The sequence below is a fragment of the Clarias gariepinus genome, chromosome 1 (assembly GCF_024256425.1).
Source record: "Clarias gariepinus isolate MV-2021 ecotype Netherlands chromosome 1, CGAR_prim_01v2, whole genome shotgun sequence".
In the NCBI taxonomy this organism is placed as follows: domain Eukaryota; kingdom Metazoa; phylum Chordata; class Actinopteri; order Siluriformes; family Clariidae; genus Clarias; species Clarias gariepinus.
In genome coordinates, this window is record NC_071100.1 from 24248207 (window position 1) to 24265551 (window position 17345).

General features: G+C 37.5%; 1 protein-coding gene across 4 annotated transcripts in view; it reads right to left on the reverse strand.

Annotated features, from left to right (window-relative positions):
- Positions 1–6365, reverse strand: part of htr2cl1 (5-hydroxytryptamine (serotonin) receptor 2C, G protein-coupled-like 1) — a 130735-nt gene extending 124370 nt beyond the window's left edge. For all 4 annotated transcript variants that reach the window (XM_053496560.1, XM_053496508.1, XM_053496525.1 and 1 more), the window contains exon 1: positions 6185–6365. The gene's annotated coding sequence lies outside the window, so the exon portion shown is untranslated. The remainder of the gene's footprint in view (positions 1–6184) is intronic.
- Between the last annotated feature and the right edge of the window lie 10980 nt (positions 6366–17345).

Here is a 17345-nt window from a genome sequence, read left to right on the forward strand (position 1 = left end):
GGGGGAAGAGACTAGTTTGGGTGCAAAATGAGATGAATGCAATTTTCAGACTTTTACTCATTTGGGCAAATTATTTTCCTCAGGGTACAAGATTGTCTATAACAAAATGTTTTATCTAAAAATCCCAATATACCGTACAGTAGCCATTTGCATTGCTTCTTTCTGTCCTGTGACCAATGAGATGATAATAGCATGAATAATGGCAACATAGCACCTTCTGTAATTAAACTACGTTGGTCTTTTGAAGAATTTCTAAGCAAAAACATTTTTACAACCATTCACTGTCACTGCAGTTTCTCCTGCATTTATGATATTTTTATGATATGGTACTTTCACCAGCTACTGAAGTGGTAGTGGTCCTGAGGATGCACTGCTAAAGATGACAGTGCTGATGATACATTGTAAACAGAAGATATTTGTGTTGTTTTTTAATGTTTTTTATGACCTGCAATATGTAAAATTGTTTTGAGTGCAAAAAAAAAACAACCTTAAACCTTTTTTCCTTGTTTCATTTTGCTGTCACTGACTCATTGCAAAAACCTAATCAAACTGTGGTTCGGTAATTTTTTTAATTAAAACTAAACCTTGGCATCTGAGCGCTCCATCCAAATCATGAAGTTTTGCCATTAGAACTGAATTTTTGACTCTGTATGTGAAGCATCCGGAACGAACTGAATTATTGTAAGTTGCAACAGTTGTCCGTGAGCTGTTGTTTGCGTCAGTATAAAACCAAGAAAAGCGTGTTGATATATTTTTTGGTGGATTTAGTAAAGACATAAATTAAAATGTTATCAAGGACGGTAGCAAGAGGAGAGCTAAAGGGAGCCACTTTCAGTTTCATTTTTAAAGAAGTCAGTGCCAAGTGTCTGTTCTAAATGTTTTTATTGTTTTTATATGCAAAGAATCAGATAATAGTGTTGAAAATTGGTGATATTGGTAATATGTTTGAGTGACTGGAACCGATTATCTGTATTTACATCATTTTTGATGGGAAAATGCATTTACAATAGTAAATCCCGCCTTAAAAACTCACCCCCGGAAGCGCATTTAATTCGTATGCCTTGGTACGACTGTATTATTGATATTACATTGTATATTCACTAAGACAACTGCAGGCTGATTTAGCTACTGTAGGATGTGGATTTATAGTTTTTGGCAAAATAATTTTCACAGTGCGCACTCACACACCAGGTTATACACTACAGACAATTTGGAAACGCCAATCAACCTACTGTGCATGCCACTGGACTGTGGGGGAAAAATCCAGAGGAAGTACCCAGAGGAAACCCACCACACCTGGGGAGAACATGCAAACACCATACACAGGTTTGTAAAAATAGTTTTTCTCAAACCTGACAAAATGGATTGTGCAGTCAAACTGTTTGTGTACACTCACTTACATTAAGCCTAACAATAAACATCTATTAAAAACAAAAAGAAAACATGTTACTCAACTGCAGTGAAGCTTTCTATGAGGTGAAAAAAAACACTCTTAAAGGTTATGCTGTTCCTTTAGGTCTTCATGACAGAGAACGCGGTGCTTTGCAGTTTCGCACGTGACAAGCTGCAATTCTTTCTCATAATTAGCTTCAAGAGCGGGAGAAAGACGAAAGATAGGCTGGTGAAGCAGTGACTGTTTATAGCCGTAATAAATGAAGTGTTACCGGGAACCAATTTGTACTGCAGATGTCCCACAACATTAAACAATAGATAAAAGTATGACATGCCATTCTTTATAAAATAGGAAATAAATCATTTGCTGTGGTATAAAAGAAATAATTTCTTTTAAAACATTAGAAAATAATCAACATCAGGCTGGTAACAGTATGTGCAATAATAGCAAGCACTACCAAGTTTTTTTTTTTGGTATTTCAGACAGCACATATGTTGTACAGGTGATGAAATGATGCCTGGAATGCAAGCACATGTTATATTTATCCACCGTATAGTCAGCTCAAGGTCGTGACTTTTTTTCCCCGCAGGTTCCCGTCTAAACATGCGTGATGGACAGATAGAAAGCAGGCATGAGTCACGATGGGTCAGCGACCTGCAATTCTGCGATGTGTATTTCCAAACTGCTGTATGGAATTTTTTTTATTTTTTTTTTATGGAACATTGCAAAGCAGGAAGCTGGAACGTTCAGGGTTGTAGTCGGAGTTGAGAGAAACGATAACTCATGTACTAACCACAGAACAAGACAATTCCACCTGCGGGTCCATTACATTTTACAAGCAATAAAATCAGCATTATATCAATGTATTATGTTGCTGTTTATGTTCTCTTTAACACAAGTGGAAAGCAAGAACTAAAACACTGAGTAGATGTTTACAGAAGTGCAAAGGACAATGAATTATAGCAGAAAAGCAGTCATACAGTATCATCCGCCCTTACCGTCTGAGTGTATGTGTGTCTGTTGTAAGTAAATGAATCAGATAAAGACAAAGTGAGAAAAGGGACGGAGGCCAGCAGTGCAGCGCTATGCAACAATTAAACGCCGCACGCTAGTTAGCACATGCTGTTATTTAATTTCCTAATGGACTAAATCCCTTATGCAGAGCTGTAAACACAACCCGGGGGGGTGGGGTTAATAATCTCAGCACTTTCCAGACCCCTAGAAAACCTGATAGCAACAGATTTTACACACACTTGCAATGTCTGCCATAGGCTAATCTCTAACATGGACCGACACGCTTCCGCTTGTTTTGCTGAGCAATTTCTGGCACTGTTCCATTATTTGTCCTGCCCCGCGTTAGCTGTCATGTGTTAAACCCGAAGCAGTACTGACGTGGGCGGGGATCAGGATAGTATCTCTGTTCCTCCACCTGCAGGTTGGAAGTCAAAGACCGAAGAGACTTCCCTGAGTGCTCACACACAAAGAAAAGAGAGAGAGAGCGAGCGAGAAAGAGTGCAGCTCTCCTCCCTGGAGACAGGCCACCGTGACAGGTTGGCTTTTTTCCGCAGCTTGCCTCTGCAGCTATGTTAAAGGGAGGAGCTGCCAGGTCGCAGCTACACAACCAGACAGAAACTGATGGGAGAGAACGAAAAAAAAAAGGAGCTCCCTGGTGGATGCAAAGCAAATATTTACTTACACATTCAGAGACGGTGCATGCATCAATATTCGTACTGGTGTGTGTTTGTACAAGATTGAGACGTTTAGGTGAGCCAGCGCAGACGTACGAGTAACTGGCAGTCTTAAATATGCTGATGAGGGGCTGTTAGCCTAAAAACAAGCTTACAATTCAAATCATCCTCATGACTGGAGGTTTATTGACATGCTTACCCAACTACACACTCATGCTGCATGCAATTCCACTACTGGGTATTGATTATCGCATGAGCACATGCTGCATGTCCCGATATGCTATTTTAAATAAATCATGCATTTAAAAGCCAATTTGAAATGTGTTCCATATCAAACAGTTCACTTAAAGATGACATGACTACATTACTAGTGAATGCACCGCTACAAGATAGGACCACGCTCTATCACAAAGTATTGTCTGTAATCACACATGAAGGTTTAAGACCAAATAAGCAGTGACAACTTCGGGAAAGGTATTTTGAAGCCTCCTTCCATTTTCAGTGACAAGTCAAATCAGGCCTGGCAGATCGGTGAGTGGGCTCACCCCCTGAGCCACTGACAAGCTCTAATGCTAGCAATAAGCTGCCCATTAATATTTATGAGACCCAGCAGAGAGTCAAAATCTCAGGTCTCTGATAACAGAGCGGAAATGTTAGAAGAGTGTGATGATGTTCTTGATGAAGCACGGGAATTGAAACATGAAATAAATCATAATCTCTCAGTGACAATGCGGATCATTCTTTCATTTATAATCAAAGACCACTTCATCTTGGTCATCGTCACTAGGAACCTGTAGACTACCCTGTAAACACTTGATGAAAGGCATGAAAACACACTTGATTGAATTGAATTTACCTTCCGGCATTTTTTTTGCATGGTGAGGGGAAACCACAGATCCCAGATGAAACACACAGGAATGCAGGAAGAACATTTTTGCTGTTCTGTTTTGAAGCCACTCCCTTAAAGCATGTGTCTACGGTTAGAACTCCTGAATTCCAGTGTAAAAGCAAAAGCTTTCTGATAGAGATAATTGACATGTAAGAAAACACACCTTCTCGTTTTAATTAGCTGGATGGTTGTGGTTACACTGAAGATCCTGGTTTACAACAGAAAGAGGAGTTTGATCTGATGAGCTGGATGTTGGTGGTAATTATAGTTGTTGCTGACAGTTTTTCTCCAAGCAGATATATTTTAATATATATTCGATACAAGTTCTATGTTTAAAAAAGCTTTGATACCTTTCATTTATGGAAAAACGCTCCTACTTACCCATTAAGGGATGATATGAGCTCAACGTACATGCAGATATCTTGTAGAGAGTATGTCAAAGCTACAGTAGGCTGGTCTTTTTGTGTTCATTTGTGCATGTGTGTGTATGTGTGTGTGCACATTGTCAAATATTGGATTCTGTACATGCTACCTGAGTGTTGAAATCCAGGATTAAGAAGGGATTTTGTTTGACCTTTCAGTCTTAATTGCCCAATGAGAGCACTAAAAAAAATCCAATATACAAAATCCGGCACTCACATAAGTGCAATTGATCCCTGCGATAAAACAGGATAATAATTAATTTTGCTTTTTTTTTTAAACAGGAGCTTTAATACCCATTTAAATCTGTATTACTATAAAAAATTTTTAGTATAACACCATGACACTGGAATGAACTCCATGTGAACATGCAGAGAAAACGGGTTAATCCTGAATAACATCTTCCAACACGATCCTGATCAGATACAACTCAACACCTGCTTATTAGGATGGTCTACCATTTGCACCATCTTCATCTTTCTTTCTCTATTCATTTATCCCTGATTCTTTTTCTCACCTCAAGGACTCACTTTTACATTACAATCCAGTTCTTCATCCTCTGTCTCTCTCCCTCTTTTTCTCTCCTGTGCTCTTTCAGGTAAATGAAACATTTATACAGCCCTTTATACAGTCCACTCCAGGAATGTCCACTGGTAAAATGTCATCCCAGACTCGCATTAATCTTGCTTGACTTCGGCAATAAAGTTGCAACTTAAAAAGAATAAAAAATAAAAAAATACACTTCATTAAATAGTCTAGATGAAAGGGCAGTTAATCGGGTGATCTTGATTCCCATTACACTTGGCACATCTAGCAATAATAAGAGGACGTGCTCTCAGTGAGCCATAGCGGGCACATGCACCGGGGCTGGGGATTTCAGTCAGGCTTTAGTGACATTGCCTCAATTGCATTTATTACAAAAAGATCTTACATTTACATCTAGGCTTTTGGCAGACACGCTAATTTAGAGATAAGTGCTTTGAAGTTTCCATGATAAAAAAATGGTCCTAATTATAAAAACAGGACCTGATACAGCACTGGTATTCAGTACTGACATGATATAAGGATGTCATAACAAAATTATAATCAATTTCTGATTTCTGTGGGATAAATGTTGACCTGAGCATCCTGTCTCTGATGATGACTCTTTCTGTGTGTGTGTGTGTGTGTGTGTGTGTGATCTGATGAATCACTGCATGGAGACGACGCACCAAACAAATCTCAGTAGCAGGCTAGGGTTTTTTTTTTTTTTTTTTTTTAAAGAAAATTACTGCCTAATTTGCTTTTCAATTGTAAATATGTTTTAGAGGGAAAATAGTTCTAAAACCGAAATATTGCACACACACACACACACACACACACAAAACTCGGGAAAGCATCAACTCTGCCTTGGCGTGATTAACTAATTAGACAAGAGGCGTTGCTCGCAAACAGCGCGCGCGCTACGTGCTCGCCTTTAAAACGGTCCGAGGCGCTCGCGCTCTCGCGCCCTGGCGCAGTTTAGGGGAATAAAGTGCGTTTTAGGAAACAACCGAGATTCAACAAGCAGCAGCCGGTGCCGGTGTCCCTAACACGACTTCCCTGTCCCTTTTCTGCTGTTTGTTTCATGAAATAATAAGAGCTTACACACTAACTTGAGAGTTTTCTTCATTAAACAGCTGCACAAAGTGTGGGAAAGCAACAGCACATAATAGTTTAAGTAAACCGGATTAGAAGAAACTGCGTTTATAACTGTTGTGCGTGATGTCAAGACGTTGTCCAGGTGTGTGTGTGTGTGTGTGTGGTGTTGCTCACCCATGAACATGTCCTCGCTTGATCTTAGTGTCCACTTCTTCTTCTTTTTCTTCACTTCTTCACGTTTCATGTCCAACCTTTTCCGCGTCCGTTCTCATTCACGGATTCCTTCACAGGACCGCAGACTCTCTCCCGACTCCGGGACCGGAGACTGAACGCAGGAGCGAAGCGCGCGCCCCGGATAGCGACGTCACTGTGATATGGGAAGCCGCACGCACTCACGCACGCGCGCGCGCTCGCCGCCATACAACCCCCCCCCCTCCAAACACAGCGCGCGCGGCTCTAACCCGTTCCAGCGGTTGTAGGAGGTAGGAGTTCCTCTGAGCGGCTTCCCGGTGTTAATCAATCATACAGCTTATTAACCTATTATGGCTCGTTTGTCAGTAACATTTAGTGACGTTCGGAGGTGTGGAGGTATGGCAGATTAGTATGGTTGTGCCAATGCCACCCAATCACTTCATTATTATCATTATTATTAGTTTAACCTTCTTATTTCGCGTTTAAAACACTTAAGTACCAGCTTTAATTCAGTGCAGATTACTGCAGTGGAATCAATTCACCAAAGCACAGCATGTGGCAAAGTCGAGCAACACCGACTTCAGTGCTGGGGTTTACAAAGGAGCAGAGCAAAGCTTAGCTCCGTCTTACATTCCCTCAAAAACAGCACGTGATACTGATCATTTCTAACCCATCCTTTCATTTGTTACAGGGAAAAATCAAATCCCAAACGCTAAGGTTTCCTGTATCTCTCACGAGTTTCTGACATGTATTTTATTTTATTAATCATGCTTGTCATTAGTTTATCTTTAGTAACCACTTCAGCTATCCCCTAAACACCAGTGAGGATCCTCAATATAAATAAAAGATGCCTTTACATTGGTCAAAGCTTGCTCTTCCAATAATATTCTTAGTTTCATACATTGGAGGACCTGAAACTAGTCTCAGAAAATGTATGTATGTCTGTCCAGTCAGATTTGTCACCGCATCATGCAAACCTGCCTGAACAGAATGTAATGAAACTTTGCCAGACCTTAAGTATTTGCCTGAAGTTAAACCTGCGCCAAAATGAAATCTAAATATTGAGTAAATATTAAACAGTTATGTGCCAGATTAGAAACATGTTTTGACAGCATACTGCGCATGCAATAAACAGTTAAATCAACTGCTGAACAAAATTAATGAAACTTTTTCAGTACTTGGAAATCTGCCTTAAGTTTAACCTGCATGGTGCAGGTTAAACTTAAGGCAGATTTCCAAGTAAAAACATAAAACACTCATGGTGAGTGAAATCAAAATGTTGAGTAAAAGTGATGGTAATCTACTTTAAAATAAGCTACTAATAAGCTAAGTGCTCAATGTAAACAAACATCTGCACCAATAAATATTAAGTGAAAAACCTAAACTAAATATTTTCACTACTGTATGAATACTTGTTATTTTTACTGCTAAAATAACAGAGCTGGGGTGGTATAAGTAAATTTTAAGATGCTAGAGTTGTTTTAAGACAAAACGTAATCTTTATCAAATCTACTTTCTCATCTGTGATTCATTCTCTGATTACCAAACAGGGAGTGTATTTGGCTGATGTTGAAATAAGTACCACTTAGCATGAACAATGCGTGATATACTCAACCTTACAAGATTTTATTTACTTGTATTTACCAGTTAGGCAAAGAGTTTTGCCAAACAGAAAGACAGGCAGACATGTACATGGACTTCGGCCTGAAATAATAATATCACCGACCTCATTAAATCTAATTAGCTTACATTTAGCTTTAACTATTTCTACAACTCTTTTCCCATCAACAGAGGATACTTGCGTTAATTGTGAATATATGCAGGATGGGGTGCCAATACTTTCAAGCATATGTCTGAATGACATGTTTGAATGACAGTTTAGTGTATTTAGTCCCCCTCTATCCATCCATCCATCCATCCAAGTTGACATCGCTAAGTGATGGTTGACCGAAATGACCTATGACTTTCATGTCAGTCATACCTGTCAGGGAAGTTAGATTGCTCAGTAGCCCATTCTCTGACATACATGCACACACACACACACACACTCACACGCTAAATAACCCCTCTTTCCACATACTAACATGTTTTTTGGGAGGCTGGGAGAAAGTTGGGGAATCTGAAGGAGACATAGGCAGGAAGACCATGCACAAGTAATTTTTTTATTAGTTATTATTTTTTTATTATTATTTTTTGTAACACCTGTAATATGAGGTTTAATATAATATCTTATATTACAGTATATAACTGTAATATAAAATGAAAGACATTTGATAGGACCTTATGATATCGGATAATAATCATCTTTGTAACATCTTATTGTTGAAGTTTCCCATACAGTAACTGCTTGCCCCCAAGTGTTCCATTAAAACATTTTATACTATAGCTTCATAAGCTTGTTCCAGGGGGAAAAAAACAAACAAACAAACAAAGCATTAAATTTACAATGCAAAAGAGCACTTTGAAATATAAAGCACATTTTATGCATACAGTATGCAAGTATGTACATTACAGATTAGAGCTCAGCAACTCCCAGTGCATAAAAATTTAAGTAAATCCGTGATAATAGAACCAGCTAAAATGAAGGAGATTAACTTCAGGGCAATAAAGATATTTATTTATACAATGGATTTCAAAGAAAATCCTTTAAGCAAGATTGCCACATCTGTGAAGGCTATGTTGGAGATCACAATTTTATGATTCTATTAGTGTGTCATTACTATAATTGCTTGTGGTTTTGTTATCAAGTCATTCAGATCTGTCAGGTGTTTCAACACAGTTTCAGTTAATCTTTCTTAGGAAAAAAATACATTTTCCACAAGCTCCACAGAGGTTGTAAATACAGAAAAATATGCTGTCTAGGAAAAAAATATTGGTCAATCAAGCAGATTTTCCTTTGTGGAAATGTGGTCAAGAAAGAATAATGAATGGAGATGGCTTAAATGCTTGCTGAAGTTGCATTGTAAAGAAAAAAGAAAAGAAAAGAACAGTAGGAATCACAGCTGTACCTAAAAACAAAAGTACGAGGATTTCAGAGTTACTGTACGTGTCAACAAAATGAACAGCTGCTAAACAGAATGTACAGTACTGAATGACCAGGGTATCACATCAATGGAATGTTTCTTCTCTGATGACATGACCATACTCCAGGACTCAAATTGTAAAGGAGTAGTTCTGGGAGCATGAGAAATCATTTTCCTATGTGCATTTATTACCACATTACTCACCAAAGAAGCTCAGGCAGTTATACATGCGTAAGCACAGCATGCTTAACTACTGACACAGTAGTTACTTTATCAGGAAAAAGACTTTAGAGGATGCAATCCAATATCATAACTTTTCATGACCTGACCTTGCTATATATAGTTTTTAAGTGAGTTCTGCCCCAGAGTTATGGAAGACATGCTTTAATTAAACCAAGATGACGTTTATGCCCAATTAAGCATTTTGTTCTCGCTAAAGGGCTCTCTGGCATTGCTTGAATTGACAGTAGTGGCTATAAAAACATATGTAAGTGAAAAAATATACACTTCAATTCAGCTACAGTAAATGACTGAAGTTCAAAGTGGTGAGAAACATTCATTAGCCTTTATGTGAAGTGAAATTGGTATTTCAAACTTTATGGCATTGACCCAGGACTAAATGGTGTGCTAAATTACAGTACACCGAATCAGTGAAGCACTCACTGATAAAGCTCTTCTCAATGCTGACGAATTATACTGTGTGTGACAACTGATGAGACCAGAGACTCACATAGAGGTGAATCACATAGATTTTGGTTAAGTAGATCTAATAAGGAGACTAATAATCTGCCAGACTGAATGTTCCTGAAGATGATTTATTTGATTCTATGAAGATATTTGTAAAATGAAAATATTGATAATGAATTACCGATTTATCGTTTTATATTGAGAATATTGAGACTCAATTATTAATTAATGGACAGGTGTCAATTATCACAGGTGAACAAATGCCATTAATACAGGTAATGAGTGGAGGACAGAGGAGCCTCTTAAAGAAGTAGTTACAGGTCTGTGAGAGCCAAAAGTCTTGCTTGTTTTTAGGTGACCAAATACTTATTTTTCACCATAATTTGCAAATAAATTTATTTGAAAATCCTACAATGTGATTTTCTGGATTTTTTTTTTCTTATTTTGTCTCTCATAGTTAAGGTAAACATATGATGAAAATTACAGGCCTCTCTCATCTATTTAACTGGGAGAACTTGCACAATTGGTGGCTGACTTAATACTTTTTTGCCCCACAATATAGTATTATTATTTACTTATTTATATATTTTTTTGATCAAGATAGACTGCCTGCCTCATGTCTGAAAGACAGGAACTCCTTTCAGCCTCCCAGGAACTTCTTTAACAGCTTGAACGTGTAAAAATGGTTTGAAACAAGGTCAGGACTGTACACGAGATGTGGCAATAACTACAAGCTTCCTGTAATGTGCAAGTGGTGTTCGTGGCTGATTATGTGTGCAATCCCCACAGACAGATGTGTCTCTTCTGCAAGTTGGTAACGTTATCCATCAGTTTTCAAGGATCAGATGTTTTTTACTCACTGAATGTTCCCAGAAACGACTGCAGTAAGCTCCACCTTGGCAGGGATCATCACTCAAGCATGTACAGCCTTCTTGAAAATATTTGCACCATTCAAGTCTTTTACTGCGTCTAAGAGTCTCATCAATCACTGTACTTTGCTTGAAGTGTTCTGTAAATGTCAATTGGTTTTACGCCTTCATTCAAAAGAAAGTCACAGTTTATATACAAATACATATCACAATATTGTGTTTTAAGCAGTTCTCTCTCTCTCACACACACTTTCTTTCCTTCTCTCACACACAAACACACACTATGCACACTTACAGTATACCACTGATGTTAAGTAAGTACCCTTTCTGTAGCTCACGCTTATAGAATACATTATAACATTTTATTCTGTTGATGAATACAATGTAATAAAAGAAAACAAAACATTAACTCATTAATTAGTTTATTTATTTATTTATTTATTGCATGACTAGGAGTCTGAATAAATAAAGAGTAATAGATAAGAGTCCAATGGAAAATGGTGGATCTCACACCAATGCTCAATAGTGTTTAGCTTTGAGACATGTTCCAGGCCTCTGTCTAGCTTCTGAATTACTCTGGACAATCTCCCATACAGAGCTTCTTCTAAGAATTTGTTTCTAATTCCTCCACCAAATGCATATAGTATCTTTGCTCTCTAAACATAGAACCCTAAAGGACACTGATGTAATATGTACACATGAATAATCAAAATAGCTAAAAAAAAAAAAAGACATTCCTTTCTCTCCTTCTTTGGCAGCAGACATGATTGATGCGCTCTTTATGGATAACGGTAAAAGATAATAAAGCCAAACTTTATCCGTTTTGAGCCAAGGAACAACAAATGTCTTCTCCTACTTAGCAAAATATACAACTCTGACCTATTACATGCAGGCTTATCCGAAAACTAAGACAATAATTGGATTTTTTCTCTATCTCAGGGTTTGTGTTTATAAATTGCGTTTCCTATGCTGGATTGTGCGCTGCAGCAGAAGTCAATTAGTGTCATAAGCACATGACGTTTGCAGTCTATCACTGGACTCCCGCTGGCCAGAGAAAACATTTATAAGATTAGCAAGTAATCAGATGAAGAGTTAGAACCCCAAATACCAAAACTGAAGTGCTCACAGTCGAAACAACAGCGCAGTGCAATATAATTCTACTGCTAGTGTAGGTGTCTGTTACAGAAGGGCAGCTTGTTGGACTTGCTTCTCTAAAGCTTTTAAAGAAATCGAAACCCATTCTATCCTAAGGTTAACTTCATATGAGTCAGCTGAGTCAGGTGGCAAACTACTACACAGTCAAATTGATTTACTACTTTCTGAGTCCGTTTGAAACCGACTAGACCTATATAAAGATAAGGTTAATTCAACACTGGGGAATTTGCTGTACACTGCTGAATTTATAGCACAGGAACAAAAATGCAGTCCATTTGCATGCCTTATAACAGCAAAAGCAATGCAATCCCCCCTACCCATCCAATCATTAAAAATAATAATAATGATATAAATAATGAGATATTGAAACTTTTGTCGTGACAAACAATGTATAAATGTTGCAAGTTCTGTTTGTTATTATTACATTGTCTTCTTGAACTATATAATACGTTATCATGTATGCTGCAAACATGAGGTACAGGGTAATTACTTAATAATCACTTGAATAAACTGTTCCTCTATTGTTCTAAGGAATAATTTTTTTAACGACTCTTATTACACAACTTACTGTATGTACAGTAACATGTTTTGCTTACTATGTTTTATTCCGGCTAAACTGCCAGTTCCAGTTCCCAAATGTCGTCTGTTTTAAATGTCTAATAAAAAATTTTTTTTGCATGTCTAAACATGTACTGTACAGTATTTTATCTGTTTATATTTAAGTACCTGTCTCCTGGTAACAGTTGTGATGAATATGGAGCATCTCATGTGAAAACTTGGCTTGAGGTGAGATAGCACCATACACACATTAACACACTAATTCACACCTACAGTAGGTGGGGAGGAAACTCGACAAGGGCACGATGGAGAATATGTGACACATCATGCAAACTGTAACCTGAGCTCAGGATCAAACACAAAAGATGCTTGATAATTTTTCACTATGCATGTACAGTATATGTAAATCAATGTTCTGAATTAATTTTAAATAAAGACATCTGTTAGTAAAAGGCTAGCTGCTTTAGGGCACCTGCGAGCACTTCTGCTTGGAGCACATTACTTACCCCAATATTCAACCATGGACATTTGACATGAAAATACTCCAGCAAAGTGTTTGGTGCTGCTGTAGAGTTGTAGCTTCAATTAAATCAGGAACAGAAACTATTTGACTAGTGTGACATAATTTACTGATTAAATTTTAATAAATAAATGAATATATAAATTCTTGCTTGTGGCTGTTATTTGATCATTACACACATCTAGCTGGTTAAACATCCCATTCCAGATTTAGTCCCCTTTGCTGGTATATTTACCTCCACTCGTCTTGGAAGGCTTTCCGCTACATTTTGGATCGAGGCTGTGGGGGATTTGTGTTCATTCAGCCAACAAGAGAATTTGTGTTATCAGGCACTGATTTTGTGTAAGGAGGTGTGCGGCTACAGTAAGTTGCCAATCCAATTTATCCAAAAGTTCAGGGATGTCAAGCAAGACACTCAGGTTATTCTACACCACCTCTGGCACAGCATGCATTGATGAAGCTTGCTTTTGACATGGGGCGTTGTCATACTACAACAGGTTTGTGGCCTCGTGGTTACTGTGAAGTGAAATGTTAATGCTATTAATATATGACTTGCTATTCACTTCAGTGATTTCAACTTTCTGGCAAAATCCTCTTCTTTCTGTAAGAATACCAGATGTGTATGATGATCAGGTGTCCTTCAACATTTGGCCATATCTCACACTGGCTTATCTCTTTCTATGCAAGTCAATATACACTGGTCAGCCATGGCATTAAAACCCCATGTCTAATATTTTGTACATCTTCTGCCACCAAAACAGCGCTGATCCACCGAGGCATGGACTCTACAAGGTCTCTACTGGTGTGCTATGGTAGAGCAGACTATTTAAGTCCTGTAAGTTGCTAGGTCAGACATTTTATGAATGAATCTTGTTTTTCCAGCACATCACTCGGGTACTTGACTGGATTAGGATTTTTAGGCTAAAGGAAGTTTGCTTCTCAAACCATTCCAACACAGAGCATAGCACTGTGCATTATCTTGCTGAAGTGGCCACTGCCATTAGGGAGCAGCATTGACATAAATGGGGTGTACTTAGCCTGTAACAAATAGTTATGTTGTGACCTGTGTCAAAATACCATCCAAATGATTGCCAGGATTATCTGTTTACCAGGAGAATACTGCTTAAAGCCAAAGTCCCAACTTGGCTCAAGGGGGCACAAATAGATCCCATGGTTGCATAAAAGGCTGTAAGATTGTTAGAATTAGTTTTGCACATGTTGAATAAAATCATACCTTACAGTCTAAAAGCCTGCATATAAAGCCATTTAAAAGATTTACAGCATTTTGCAGACGCCCTTATCCAGATCAACTCATAATTTTATCTCATCGTACATCTAGTTGAGGGTTAAGGGTCTTGCTTCAGGGCTCAACAGTGGCTACTTGGTGGTGCTAGGGTTTGACCCTGTGCCCTTTCAAGCATAGTCCAACACATTAATCACTAAGATATTAATCACATAAATCCCTTCCCAGTAAGGCAATGCCACTTTCAATTGTGTTTTTTTTTTTTTTTGCATTTTGTGCAAGCTTTAGTGAAGACCTAGCACCATTGGTTCCAAGAAAGTTAGCAAGGACGATAGCAAGAAGAAAAGGGAGCTTTTAGTGGAAATATCCTTGCTTTTGCCCATTTTTTCTGCTTCCAACAGATTAAATTTAAATCAGAACTGACTGTTCACTTGCTGCCTTACATTCGCCACCTCTTAATTATTAATGAGCATCAAACAAAGATTATCAATGAGCATCAAACAAAGCACATGGGAACCTCATGTGTCAACAAACTCATGTGTCCTCTACCATTTTTTATCATATTATACAGTATGATTTAAAAAAAATATATAATTAGACGAAAAATATTGGGAAGTAGTGCACTATGGGTACTAGGGGACATTTGCATTTGGTAAGTGAAACTAGGCAGCAGTAACGGGACTGTGCTTAATCCAGATGCCTTTAGTTGGACACATGTTGTTTACAATCTCATGAACTGTTTATAATTGAACTTGCTTAAACTGTCAGTTTCTTACAAGTCAGACATGATAATCTAAAAATTGTTAATGACAATTAAGCAAGTTAACTGAATAAAGCTGAACGTCTTTTTCTTTACCCAAACAAAATCGATCCAAGATTTGCAAACAAATTGTTTGAACCCAAATGATGGCATGATGTTGGCCAACTGATGAGAAAAACAGCATGATACTGTGGTTAGACATTTTCTTATTAAGATTGTACTTGTTTAATGTGAAGAAGAAGAAAAAAACAAATCCATTACCCATTGCTTGCAAATAGATTTGCCTGACTCAATTTAGAGTCCTACGGAAAGAGCAATTTGTTTTTAAATCACCATTTACTACACAGCTCAGATAACCACACAAGGTGCTTTAGAATAAAATCAGGTCTCGTAAAGACGCCAAAGCTGGAACACTGTTTTTTTGATGGCTTTTTAATGACAAAACTAAAGATGAAGAGAGGGAATGTGATTGTGAAAGAAAAAGAGTGTTGCTATCTAGCGATTGAATGGATAGCAAAATGAGTGATGTTCAGTGAACACCTACAATCTTTAACTGATATACACCAGATTTTGACATATAATATATTTGTTAATTTAATGTTAGTAAAAACATAGAAAGGAAGAAGACATGAAAAATACTGACACAAAATAGCTATTCTTAATGGATATGCAAATTATTCTGCAAACAAAACACACGTACATGCACAGAACATACTCTGTGGTCTCATAGTTTAACATGTCTTATGATTATGATTAGAACCAGAGATGTAACCTGAGTCTTTATTTGTAGTCTATAAGTAATATATGATAAATTACATAAACTCTAATTACAACACTGAAGTGCATGGCTCACTGGAACAGTACTTTAAGTATAATTAAATCAAGTCTCAATACTTTTTTAATTTAAATTCTTATCTCCTTCACAGCGTTTAAAAAATGACAATACATGTAACCATAACCATAAGCTAATGAAAATTATGAATAATTAAATTTCAACTATGAAAATAAATCAGTTTTTATAGAAAGTCTACACGTCAGGTCCCTAATGGTTTAGTCAGCAGCCGTGATGTCTGAGACAGACAGGCACAATTTATTAGCTACCTTCCATTTAAATGCCTTAAAGGAGACACAGTGGTAATGATCTGCAAATTATGCAAGCCAAACTGTCTGGATATGTTATAATTTCACGGCTCAATACATATTGTTGAAACATACAGTACTGATGAGCCATTCGTTATCCAAGTGTTAGTTTTACAATATAAAAATATAATGCTTAAATTAAGTTTAGGATAGTGTCTGATTGACATTTTGAGAAAACTTCAAGCACAGTACGGTGATGAGATTCTTAGCCGGAGTAAGACATTTGAAGTAAACGTTTTGAAGGAGGCTGTAAACATTCAGTGAGTGGAACCTTGAAAATTGCCAACTTGCAGAAGAGATGCATTTGTCTGTAGCAACTGTACACACAATCATTCACCAACACCACTTGCACATTAAAGGAACTTAGGTGGGCGGTCTTGCCATATCCTGACCTCACTCCAAGCCATTTTTACAAGTTTGGGCCATTCACGGAATTCCTGGGAGGCCAGCATGTCAAACATGAAGTAAGCTCTGGCTTTCTGAAAAACCTTTCTACCTTGATGGTATCTAAGCACTAGTGACACTGGGATAAGTGCATTAGTGTAGCAGGAGACTATATAGAGAAATAAAGAAAGTTTTTACATTTTTACACAGTTTTCTCATAATTCGTTCTTGATCAGCATAATCAAAAGTCCTAGTTTAACTTAAATGCCCATCATTTCTACCAATGTACCTTAAAGCATTTACGAATTAATGTAAGCTGGCTGGCTAGTTACAGTTAGATATAAATAAGAAAAGAAAAGAAAACTTTTTCAGAATTGTTGTGTCAAATGGGGACATATGAAAAAGCTATTTGCAAGGTAATTACTCCGGCAGTTGTCACCAAACAACTGATTTACCTTTACTCGAGTACTGTTTTTCGATCAATATTTTTATGTTTACTCACATAAATTATTCCTCCATTGTACATTTATTTTTACTCACGTCAGAGAGTTTTGTACTTTGTTTTCACCACTGCTGACGGCATACATAATATAAAGCATGCACACATTTTCACCTCCAAACTTCCTTGTGCAAGATATTAGCAGGCTGTGACATTTAAAGCAGTTCACTTTAAATAGAAATATCAAAACCAGGATGCAAATATAGTTCAGGAATGAAAAGTAATTTGATATCAATGAATTCTGCAGCTGAAACATTAGACCTGCTCTGATGCCAAAGAAAATGTTTGGACTAGGGTTTCAAAGT